The sequence below is a fragment of the Narcine bancroftii genome, chromosome 7 (assembly GCF_036971445.1).
Source record: "Narcine bancroftii isolate sNarBan1 chromosome 7, sNarBan1.hap1, whole genome shotgun sequence".
In the NCBI taxonomy this organism is placed as follows: Eukaryota; Metazoa; Chordata; class Chondrichthyes; order Torpediniformes; family Narcinidae; genus Narcine; species Narcine bancroftii.
In genome coordinates, this window is record NC_091475.1 from 27,423,149 (window position 1) to 27,435,525 (window position 12,377).

Consider the following 12,377-nt stretch of genomic DNA (forward strand, 5'->3'; position numbering starts at 1 on the left):
AAGGGACTGATTATTTTCTGTTACTGCTGATACTGTAATCACAATACTGTTGATGGTTGTGTTACTTCTCCTCCAATCCTGCAATTGCTTGCCTTCCTCCTTTCCTGGCCCTTCTCCCTTTCTCCTATATACCCAGTTCTTGGTGTATTTCACATGACTGTGAAGAGGTGTTTCTCTCCTCAGCTCCTGGCAATCTGATGGACCAGAAATGCTTGGCAACCAGGCTAAAAGCAACAAATGGTGTGTTTCGCTCATCTAAACCAGTTCCTGGCTGGTGCCTTGGAATTTAGCAAGGACAACAACAACAATTTGCACTTATACAACATCTATAAGAGAGTAAAACATTACCTTTTGCTGTATGTTGGGTGTGGGAGGTGGGAGACTGATCAGGGCTGGGTAGAGCGAAAGGTTAGTACTGCTAACTTGCTCCAGTACCTGATAAAATTGCTAATGTAGCCATTCTGAAATAAAGAGACATTCTCTTGGGTCCCCTCCCCACCATTGCCATTCAAAGCTGGGCCTTCACTAAACAAGAATGCCCTATGCCTTCCCAAGACTGTTGGACACAACTACCAAATCTACCTTGCATCATGATCCACTAATGCTCTATAAACTCTGACCTCACCTCTTGCAAATCCTTAAAAACCTCTTCATGACAACCTTTATCCTACTGCCAAATCCCTGCTGGATCCACTACACCACTCAAAGATCACTGAGTACACACACAATAATCCTTGATGCTTCTTGAGGGCCACCTACTTCTCTCATTATTGAGAGACATGCATGACTCCTGCATCTCATGACTTTACCTAGTTCTTCCCCAAATGATTTTGGGTCATTGTAGTTCCCATATGCATTAAGCACATGTTGAGTGTCCTTTCTCTGCTTCGACACTTGAGATTTTTAAAAAATGTTTTCTTACTCAACAAAAATTCACTTCCATGAATTGCACCAGAAATGTCTCATGATTTTAGCACAGTAAAACCAAGTTTACTATGCCCTTAATCCTCACTTCTGTGATTTCTAGCTCCAGTACTACCATTCCAATTCTACCAAGCCCACTCATTCTACCAATTCCCAACAGTGCCAAGACATTGCTGAACAATCACCAACGACCAACTCCAACTCGACATTCCATTTTGCCAAGCTCCACTTTCATCTCTAAGGAACTTTATCCCCACTCTGTACACCACTGGATTTTGAAAAGCTCGGTGGGAAAAAAAAGAAATGTGCTCCTATGTCAACTAATAATGATGAAGTCTAAATGATTCATTTGCAAGACAGGATCCACTGAGAGGTAGAAGAGAACTTGGATGTGGTGATGCTTCTAGGAACCTACTCCCCTTACTTTTCCAAGAGTGAGGATGCGGTCTTAAAAGATGTCGACAAAGAGTCCTTAGTGCTTGCTCCAGTGGGTATATTGCAGCCATGATGAGCCAGTGGTAGAGGCAGAAGTAAATGCTTAGGGTGGTAGATGGAATGCCAATCCAATGGGCTTCTTGGGTTGGTTCCTTTATTGTTGAAAGAAGGAGCAAAGTGAATATTTGTTTATATTTCTGACATATGCCTTATACATAGGCATATGTATGCCTATACATAGGCATATGTGGTTGGTGCAGTGAAGTTCCTGGTCTTGACAACTTGCAGGATCTTGATGCTGCAGGATTCAGAAGAGGTGGCCTTTATACTAGGGGTCATGGCTGGACAGAATGGATACTCGGCACCCATTGTGCATATGCACATCAGTATGAACTGCTTCATTATCTGCAGAGTTTCAAATGGACATGGATTCTGTAATGATCAAAGAACATCTCCACTTCTGAAGTTATGAAGGAAGATGACTGATTAGTAGCAGAAAGTAACCTAAGAAATTCCTCAGGGGAACTGTTGTGGTTAAGAGGACCATCATAGTCATTTTCCTTCATGCTGCCTCCAGCCACTGAACTGCTTTCTCATTATTCTTATTGACTTCAATTTTAGGCAGATTAAGGATGTGTCATAAAAGATGGTATCAAGGTCCACCTTTTCACCTCATCTCTGGATTTCCATAGTTTTGTCCATCCTTGGGCCAAGACTGTGATGAAATTTGAAGCCCACATTAACTAGAGAGTGAGCAATCTATGAGTAAGTACACATTACTCAGTGGCGCTGCCAACAACAGATTCCACCATTCAACTGAAATTACAGTGATGGAGCGCTAATTTTCTGGGTTGGATTTGTTCGGCTTTTATGAGAAAAGAGACATCTTCCACTTTCTCGTTGCCAAGTCAACGTAACTGTTGTAGCTGTGGTGGAATAACTTGGCTAGAAATGTAATGATCTATAACACAACAGAGATGTTGTCAGGGCCCACAACCTTTGATGCCTCCAGTGCACTCAGCCACCTTTTGATTTTATAAGAAATGAGTAGGGTTGGCTAAAGAATAAGAAGTTCAGAAGGAGACCACAATGAATCATTCACTTGGTACTTTTGATGAAAGATGTTCACACATGTCAGTTTTGTGACTTGACCTGATTGAATAGAATGTTCAAGAAGTTTTGTCCTTCCACAAGCTGCTTAATTGTCTATCAACATTCACAAGTGAATGAGGAAGGATTAGGGAGTTTTGATTTGAGCTATTGGCTGTGGGGATGACTTGGCTCTGTTTATTTCATACTTGGGCGACATGGTTGGTATAGCAGTTTGTGCAACGTCTTTACAGTGCCATTATCAGGACTGGGGTTCAACAGGGAGTTTGTATGTTCTCACTGTGTCCACGTGAGTTTTTGCCAGGAGCTCCTGTTTTCTCCCACTGTTTGAAATGTATCAAGAGTGAAGGTTAATTGGGTGTAAATTGGGCTGCTTACTGAACCAGAGTTGGTCATATGGCTTTTAATGCTGATTGTAGAGTGATGCTGATGCCAGATTACAGATAGTTATAGAAAATATTGCTCTTCTTCGACTTGTCTGTGGAACAGCTCCCTCAATTGAGGCACATCCCCAGATAATGAGGACTTTGCAGCGATGTCGGAACAGGATGTGCCTTTGCATCAAATGCATTTAGTACCAAACCAACTTTACTTTGATACCTTTTGTCACAGCAGTCTAGTGCAATTCATTACTTTGATAAAGTATTTCTGAGTCAACCATAACCATGAGTCTAAGTCACATGACCTTCAAGCATGACTGTGGTAAACCTCTAAAGCTGTGACTGGTTACTGCTGGATGAACATGCCTCCTGAGATCGATCCTACCCACAACACCTTGCATGCTCCCCATTAATTCTGCCAGGATCAGTCAATGAGGTGGTTGCTACTCCAGTCTGTAGTCAATAAAAGCCTATCAGTTTCACAACCTCAGTCTTTTGTGGCAATTGATGGTGCATCAATTTCATTAACTATATTTTTCAAGAAAGATGGAGCCATACCTGAAGACCATTAAACTCAATATGGACCCTCAATCATCTGACGCTCTAAACACATTTTATATGCTGCTTTGAGGACTTTCTGACGGTGACCATAAATGTTGTTAACATAGACGAGGACAGATTGAAACTCCTCACGCATTGGAGCCCCGGTCTCCCATTGATCCATGACATAGAATCATATACAGAGAACATGAATATCCTGAAGGGCCAGTACCAGAGAAAGGTAAATGAGGTCTACACAAAGCACCTCCTGGCCATCTGGAGGCAGCGACCAAGTGAGTCGAGCGCCGAGTACCTATGGACCCTTCGGGTTCTTTGCAGGGTGTGGAATTGCAAAGCTGTGTCGGCTGCTCAGAACACAGATGACCTCATCTGGGACACCTATGTGGCCAGCATCAGGCAGAGACTCCTTGAGAAGAAGATACTCGACCTGCAAGGGTGATTGAACTAACAGAGACGCTGGTGGTGGCCCTCCAAAATTCAAACGATTACTCGGCCGCCTTGTGGCCGCCACTGGTACCTGGTTGTAGTAATCACCGCACTCCTCTAGCGATCTGACCTTGGCTGCAGTGGCGGATGATTGCCCCAAATGCTACTTCTGTGGATAGGGCAAACACCCAAGGAAACACTGCCCTACTTTAGGCTCCTTGTCATACTGCAGCTGTGAGCTGGAATTCCAGTGTCAACTTAAGGGCATTACATTGGAGTTCAATGGGCCCCATTTCCCCCCCGCCCCACCCCTCACTGTCTGCAATGAACAGTTCCAAGACGGCCCTCTGTGCACAACCTGTGGGCTCCCAATCATCAGGCTTACCCCTCCACTGCTGTTTGCAAACCTCATGCCTGACTGCAAGCCTGTTGCCACCAGGAGCAGGCGATACTGCGCTGTGGACAAAGTGTTTATCAGCAGTTCAGCATCATCGAGGGCAGCAATAGCCCCTGGAGAGTCCAGATGGTCATAGTGAAAAATGGGGAAAAGAACAGAATGGTCATTGATTATAGCCAGACCATCAACCATTACACATAGCTCAATGCTTACCCATTTCCCCGCATATCCTATATGGTTAACCAGATAGCGTAATATTGATTTTTTTTCCTATTGACCTGAATTCGGCCTACCACCAGCTCCTGATCTGCCTGGAGAGGACCACCAGTATACCGCATTTGAAGCAGATGGTCGCTTCTACCATTTTCTCTGGGTGTCCTTCGGCATCACCCACGGGGTGTCAGTTTTCCAACGGGAGATGGACTGCATGGTGGACCTCTATAAACTGCAGGCCACTTTTCCATACCTTGACAATGTGACTATCTGCGGCCATGACCTGTAGGACCATGATGCCAACCTTTGAAAATTCGTCCAGGCCGCAAAGCTCCTGAACCTTACTTATAACAAGGAGAAATGTGTGTTCCAGACAACCTGACCAACCATTCTCAGCTATGTGGTCGAAAATGGCACCATTGGCCCTGACCCCAACCACATATGCCCTCTACTGGAGCTGCTCCTCCCCCACACCCTCAGAGCATAGAAGAGATTCCTGGGTTTCTTTTCATTCTATGCTCAATGGGTCCCCAATTATGCATACAAGGCTTGCCCATTGGTCAAAGCCACCTCTTCTCCCTGTTGGCAGAGGCCTGCGCAGCTTTCGGCCATATCAAGGATGACATTCACAAGGTGACGATGCATGCAATAGGTGTCCACAGCATCCCAGGTGAAGAGCGATGCGTCCAACCATCCTGGCTGCCATGCTCAACCAAGCAGGCAAACCCATCACCTTCTTTTCGTATACCCTCCAAAGCCCTGAAATCCACCACACCTCCGTCGAAAAGGAGGCCTAGGTCATCAGTACACCACTGGAGGCACTATATTGGCAAACGATTCACTCTCCTCATGGACCAGTGGGCGGTTGCCTTCATGTTCAACAACTAGCAGAGGGGCAAAATCATGAATGGTAGAATCCTCAGGTGGGAAACTGTCCACCTATAATTATGACATCTTATGACAGCCTGGCAAATTTAACAAGCCCTCGGAATGCCCTATCTCGCAGGACATGCCAGTGTCCAAATGGACAAATTGCAGACCTTCCATAACAACCTCTACCACCCCGGAGTGTCTAGTTTCTTCCATTTCATTAAAGCCTGAAACCTACCATACTCCATTGAGGAGGTCAGGACAATGACTAAAATCTGCCAGATTTGTGCCGAGTGCAAATCGCACTACTTGCCTGAGCATCAACTTCAAGGGCCCTCTCCCTCTCTCGAATTGGAACATGTGATTCCTCACCATCATTGACAAATAATCATGCTTCCCTTTCGCCATCCCCTTCCCGGACATGACCACAGTCATCAAGGCCCTCCGCAATGTCTTCACACTCTTTAGGTACCCCTGCTTCACCCACAGTGACCGGGGGACCTCATTTATGAATGATGAGCTGTGGCAGTACCTACTGGCCAGGGGCATTGCCATGAGCAGGACCACCAGCTACAATCCCAGAGGGAATGGGCAGATGGAAAAGGAGAATGCTCCAGTCTGGAAAACAATCCTCCAGGCACTGAGGTCACATGGCCTCCCTGTTTCTCACTGGCAAGAGGTCCTCCCAGATGTTCTTCAGTCTATACGGTCACTTTTCTGTACGGCTACTAACAATATGCTTCATGAATGCATGTTTTCCTTCCCTAGGAAGTCTGCATCAGGAACTACGCTGCCTGCCTGTCTGATCTCCCTGGGACTGGTTCTGCTTTGTCGGAAGCATACTAGGCAATCTAAGTGACCTACTGGACGAGAGGGTCCACCTCCTTCATGCAAAGCCCCAGTACGCTTGTATGGCCTTGAATGATGGTCTCGTTCCAGGATTTGCCATCATCGGGAGCCAACCGACCACTCTCGACCACCAACAGACACTCTCCTCCACTGCTACCTTGGGGGTCCCTGAACTTGCTGCTGACCACACTCCACCCCCGGCATCTGTTGTCACCCACAATGCACCAGCCAAACTGTATTCAGTGACAACAGACCGACTCCTGCAGGCTGCTCAGGGCTCCACAGCTTCACCTCAGCCGTTACTGACGGCTGGACACGCCTCCCAAGATCGATCCTACCCACAATCCCTTGCATGCTCCCCATTCGATCAGTAGATGAGGTGGCTGCTGCTCCAGCCTGTAGACAATAAAAGCCTATCAGTTTCACAACCTCAGTCTTTTGTAGCAATTGATGGTGCATCAATGACAAATTGGATAAGGATAATAAATATTTTTCTTTAAAGGACATTAGTCTTGTAACATAACCACACCTCTCATTCTGTGTTCTTACCACAGATTTGCAGAGAAGTTGATTTATTTAACATTCTTTTTCTCTTCTCAGGCCTATGAACACTGAAGCCAGTTGTTGCACACTGTCACCCTGCCATGTATTAGGAATCAAAGCTCAGCCATCCCTCATCTTGGCAGAGCCACACAGCTCTTTGGTTTTATTCACTAAAGCATAGGAAGAACGTAGTCATAAGTTTCAACATATTTGATTGATATAAATATATTGATAAAAGTCTAGTGTGAACATTGAGTAACACATCTCAAATAATTCACATTTAGAACAGTGTATATTACACTTTTAAAAAATATACATTGTTCTAATTGTCAAAATTAATTATCAGCTTTTATTAATTTCTTGACTCACTCAAATGTAACCAAATAGGAATGAGTAACTTCTCAAGATAAAACAGTCACTTTATGGATCTTGAGTAATCACATTGTTCACTTGTCAGACACAATCTGTTAGAGGTAACGTCAGTGGGAGAAAAACGAATGGTCAAGATATCAAGTCGAAAGTCTTCTTCACGACAAAGAGAAGTTAGCATAGGAGCAGTGTAAAGAGGACAGGATAGGAAGCATGAGGCACAGGCCACACACAGTATTGGTCAACGAGGCAGACTTGGAATATGACAAACATTAGGCAGAAGTGTAACAGATGCCAGACAAAGGGAGAGAGGGTCTAAACAAATGGCTCATGGAGTCATACAGGGAAGAGTGGGTGATTGGAATTACTTCAGAATCCAGCATCTGTGGATTCTTCCATGTCTCCGTGTTGTTTACTTATCTGATCATATTCAGACAAGGCAAATTTTATGGTATAATACTCCTGAAAACCTCTAGTATATGAATTTTACTGATAAAAATGTCTACATAATTATCGTTCTTATGTGGAATTCATCAAATGTTGCTTGATCAGATCCTCCTCTCTTTCAAGGGCCAAGGCTTGAGTTTTGCCCGAAGCTTAATTTCTTCTGTTGGTGCCCGAGGTCACTTCAGACATATATGCATGGATGACATGAATATCTATTGATCATGAATCATTTTCCAGTGGAAAATTGGACCAACCCAAATAATTATGAAGGGAAAGACATAATATTTTATGATATCAGGCAGATGAAAACTAATTGGAACATATTTTAAAGTGTTACTCTATGCATCATTAACTTTACTGATGGACAAACTTGATGATGTAAGTGAAGGGCAAAGATATCAATCAATCGCTTGCTGAGTTGTGTGAGGTTAAGTTGTCAGCAAAATAACTGAAGTGAATATTATCACAGCAGTGGGTGAATGGAGATTCTGACGGCATAAAAGTGTCAGGTAGGGAACAAGATCTCTGAAGTACTTCAATATAAACAATAATTGTTCATCAAATAGATTTAAATATAATAACCAGTGACAAATTGGTAACCAGAGCAGATCATTCTCAGACATATCCCGGAACTGTTTCTCAGACTGGTCCTTGGAGGCTTTTCCATGAAGCCCAGCTTCTGTTGTATTCTTTCTTTCCTTCACTTCATACCAACTTGCTAAAACCCTGTAACTCTGTATACCTAGGCTTGGTTATTCATCGTTATTTATTTTAAATAGCATTTCAATTAAGAATGATTGACACTATTCTCTGGAATTGTGAACTTGATACCTCCTCAATGACCAAAACCAGGAGAAGGATTCAGAAGGAAATTGGGTGGAGGGCAAAGCCGCGACTGAACTCTCCATATGAAAGCCAGCAACATAGAAGGAAGCTCTGTTTAAGAAATATGAGAAGATAGGGTACAAAGTTTCAATCTCTCACTGCTGCGGTCAGTGGTTCCCACCTGCTTCAAAAGAGCATCAATTGTATCAGTGGCCAAGAAGAGCAGAGTGAGCTGCCTCAATGACGATTGGCCAGTAGCACTCACATCTACTGTAATGAAATGCTTTGAGAGGTTGATCATGGCCGGAATTAACTGGTACTTAAGAAAAGACCTGGAGCCACTGCAATTTGCCTACCACCACAAACGTTCAACAACGTATGCAATCTTTACTGGCTCTCCACTCAGCCCTGGATCACCTGGACAACAGCAATACATACATCAGGCTGCTTTTCATCGATGACAGCTCAGCTTTCAACACCATCATCCCCTCAGAACTGGTCAGCAAGCTTCAAAACCTGGGCCTCTGCACCTCCCTCTGCAACTGTATCCTGGACTTCCTCATCGGAAGACCACAGTCAGTGTGGATCGATAACGTCTCCCCCTCACTGACAGTCAACACAGGTGCATCTCAAGGATGTATGCTTAGCCCACTGCTACACTCATGCCTGTGTTGCTAGACATGATTCAAATGCCATCTACAAATTTGCCAATGACACCACTGTTGTCGGCAGAAATACAGATGGCAATTAGAAAGCATACATGAGCGAGATAGATCAGCTAGTTGAGTGGTGTCACAATAACAACCTTGCACTCAGTGCCAAAACAAAGAGAGTGATTGTGGACCTCAGGAAGGAAAGCCAGGAGAACACAAATCAATTCTTCTCGAGGGATCAGCAAAGGAGAGGGTAAGAACCATCAAATTCTTGGGGTAAAACACTAAAATCCGCAGACATCGTGAATGATGTAAAATCACAAAGATGGAGAAACTCAGCAGGTCAAGCAATGTTCTTTATATAGCAAAAGTAAAAATACATAAACGAAATGTTGTTTATGTATTTTTATCTTAATGTGGTGATACAACCACTACCCTGGCCGTGCTCCTAGTAGCCTACTGCAGGGGGCAACCACTGTACCTGCAGGTAGGCAACCTGGGAGGTTGGCCCCACCTGCCAGTTGTCAATCACTGGCCCATATAAATACTTGAGCCAGCCCTTTTGGGCTCAGTCAGATACATGGAGCCAGGAGTATACTGAGACCTGGTGTGTACAAGTTTAAGCTAATTGAAGCCTATTGTACAATCTGTAGACTTTGTGTCATAATTATTTGCGCAGCTGCGCTCATACTTTGCTGTAATAAAGGACATTACTTGACCTGCTGAGTTTCTCCAGCTTTGTGTTTTTACTTTAGATTCCTGCGGTTCAACATCTCTAAAGACCTATCCTAGGACCATCATGTCAATGCAATTATGAAGAAGGCATGCCAGCAGGTATATTTCGTGAGGAGTTTCAGGAGATTTGGTATGTCACCAAAGTCTCTTGCAAATTTCTACAGGTGTACCATGGAGAACATTACTGTCTGGTGCAGATGTACCAATGCACAAGATAGGCAAAGGGTTGTAAACACGGCCAGCGCCATCATGATCATTCATTTTCATTCCATTAAGGATATCTTTAAGAGGTAGTGTTTTAAGAAAGCAGCCTCTATCACCAAGGACCCTCACCACCCAGGCCTTGTCCTTTTCTCACTGCTACCATCAGGAAGAAGGTATAGGATCCCTCTGCCATCAGATTTCTGAATGGACAATTAACCTAGTATAGACACTACCTCACTTTGTTCTCTTTTTTTCCCGCACTAATTATTTATTTTTAAAAAATAATCCAGAAAACTGCTGCAGCAAAACAACAAATCTCGTGACTCACATTCATGACAATAAACCTGATTCTGATTCTGAATTAGAAGATTGACTCACAAAGGGTCATGTGCAATTGTTTTAAAACTGTTAGGATCGGAGAGTTGAATGTGTGGTCAAAGACTGAGAAGAGGGTCTCGATTCTTTGAACACTGGAAGAGAGGGAGCAACTTCATTGTAATGGACCTCATTTGAAATGGGCTGCGACCAGTATCCTCATGAAACAAATAACTCCGGGGTGTGTAGATAAAGCTGAAAATAAATGGTGGAGGGAAGGGTCTTGTGAGGGAAATATTTTTAAAAGTTAAGGAGAGAGCAACATACAAGCATAAGAGTTTATGTCCAATTGGAGTCAGGAAAAGACAAAATTGAAGCCCCTTCATCTAAGTGCCCATATTATTGGTAACAAGATAAATGAATTGACAACACAAATGGAAATAAATGAAAATGATCAATGCAGTAGTCCTTTCAGAGACATGATTGCAATGTGACTTAATGACATTCATTCATTCATTTATGAGGTCATTCAACCCATCATTTGCAAGCCAGCTCCCAACAGATCAATCCCTTATTCTCATTTTGACTCTCCTCATTTCCCTGTGCCCCTCCAATTTATTCTCTTACATGCCCATCAGTTCCTTTTTGATTCCTTTGCCAACTACCTACAAGGAAGGATAATTTACAATAACAAATTAAACTACCAGACCTTTTCTGGGATGTAGGAAGAAACCAGACCACGTATCTGAAACCAACACGGTTACTGAATGTGCCAACTCCCACACACAACCCCAAGGTCAGAATTGAACCTGGGTTGCTGGAACCATAAGACAGCAGTACCAAAAAAAACATAAGACAGCAGTACCAAAAAAAAACAAGTAATTCAAGACATAACGCTTGGGCAATTTTTTTTATAAAGGATAACACCTATTATCAAGGTTGGTTAATACACAATAGAGAAAATAGATTACAATTAAAATAAAATCCAGAAATAGAATTAGTTTGAGTGAAGCTCCAAAAAAAATGGTGGTGCATATGGTTGCAGCAGTCACTCTGGCTCTAAACAATGGTACAATCTCTCATTCTGTTCATCTTGTCTATGATCAGAAAACATTGCTAAATGTAAGGAATACTAAAACCTGGAGGTCTACCAAGCTAGAGGACCAGATCATGAAGGTACTGTGTGAATTTGACTTAATGAAGGCAGCAAGCCCTATCACCCAGCTGAAGTCTACTATTGAAACTCGGGGAAGTGGTAATGGTATGCAATTCAGAGAAGGGGTCATCGGAAATTATGTGCAATTCAAGGAATCGGTCATTGGAAATGATGTACAAACCCAGGAAGAGGTCGTCGGAAACAATATGCAAATCAGGGAAGGGGTTGCTGGAAATGTTGTGCAACTCAGGGAAGGTTAAAGATAGTATTAGACTAAAGGAATAGGCATAATATTGCCTAAAACAATAAACTGGAGATTTGGAAAATTTCAGGATCCACAAAAGGAATTAGTGAGAATAATCTGGAAAAGTTTGTAAAATCCTCTACAGATATATAACGAGTAAAAGATTAGCAGTTGTTCATGTGGGAACCATACAGATTGACACAAGAGAAATTATTTGGGGAATAAGGAAATAGCAGAGAAATTATACAAACATTTTGAGCCTTGCTTCATGGAAGAGAACCCAGAAAACCTTCCCAAGATAGTGGGGAATAAAAATCAAGTAAATGAGGAGCCAAAAAAGAATTGGAGAATGAAAATGCATAGAAGAGAAAATGAGAAGAAATACAACACAAAAATGTAAGCAAAAACGTGACATTCTGCTATGTTTTACTAGGAACAATAATCCAGGAACACAAGAGCTAACATTCATATTATCATTAATATTGCCATACAAACATTAAAATTTCAATAGCAGCCTTGAAAATTGTTTCATTATCCCAGCAGAACATAACTGAGCAGAACTGAGTAGTCATTGTTACAATTCCTTAATCACAAATTCTTTATTCATATTTTTAAGTATCAAAATAATTAACTTTCCGTAAGAAAGAAAGTCATTGCGTTCAGCTCTCTAAACTGTCAAGCCACCATCTGATCACTGTCACATTTGGGGATTGCAGACTGT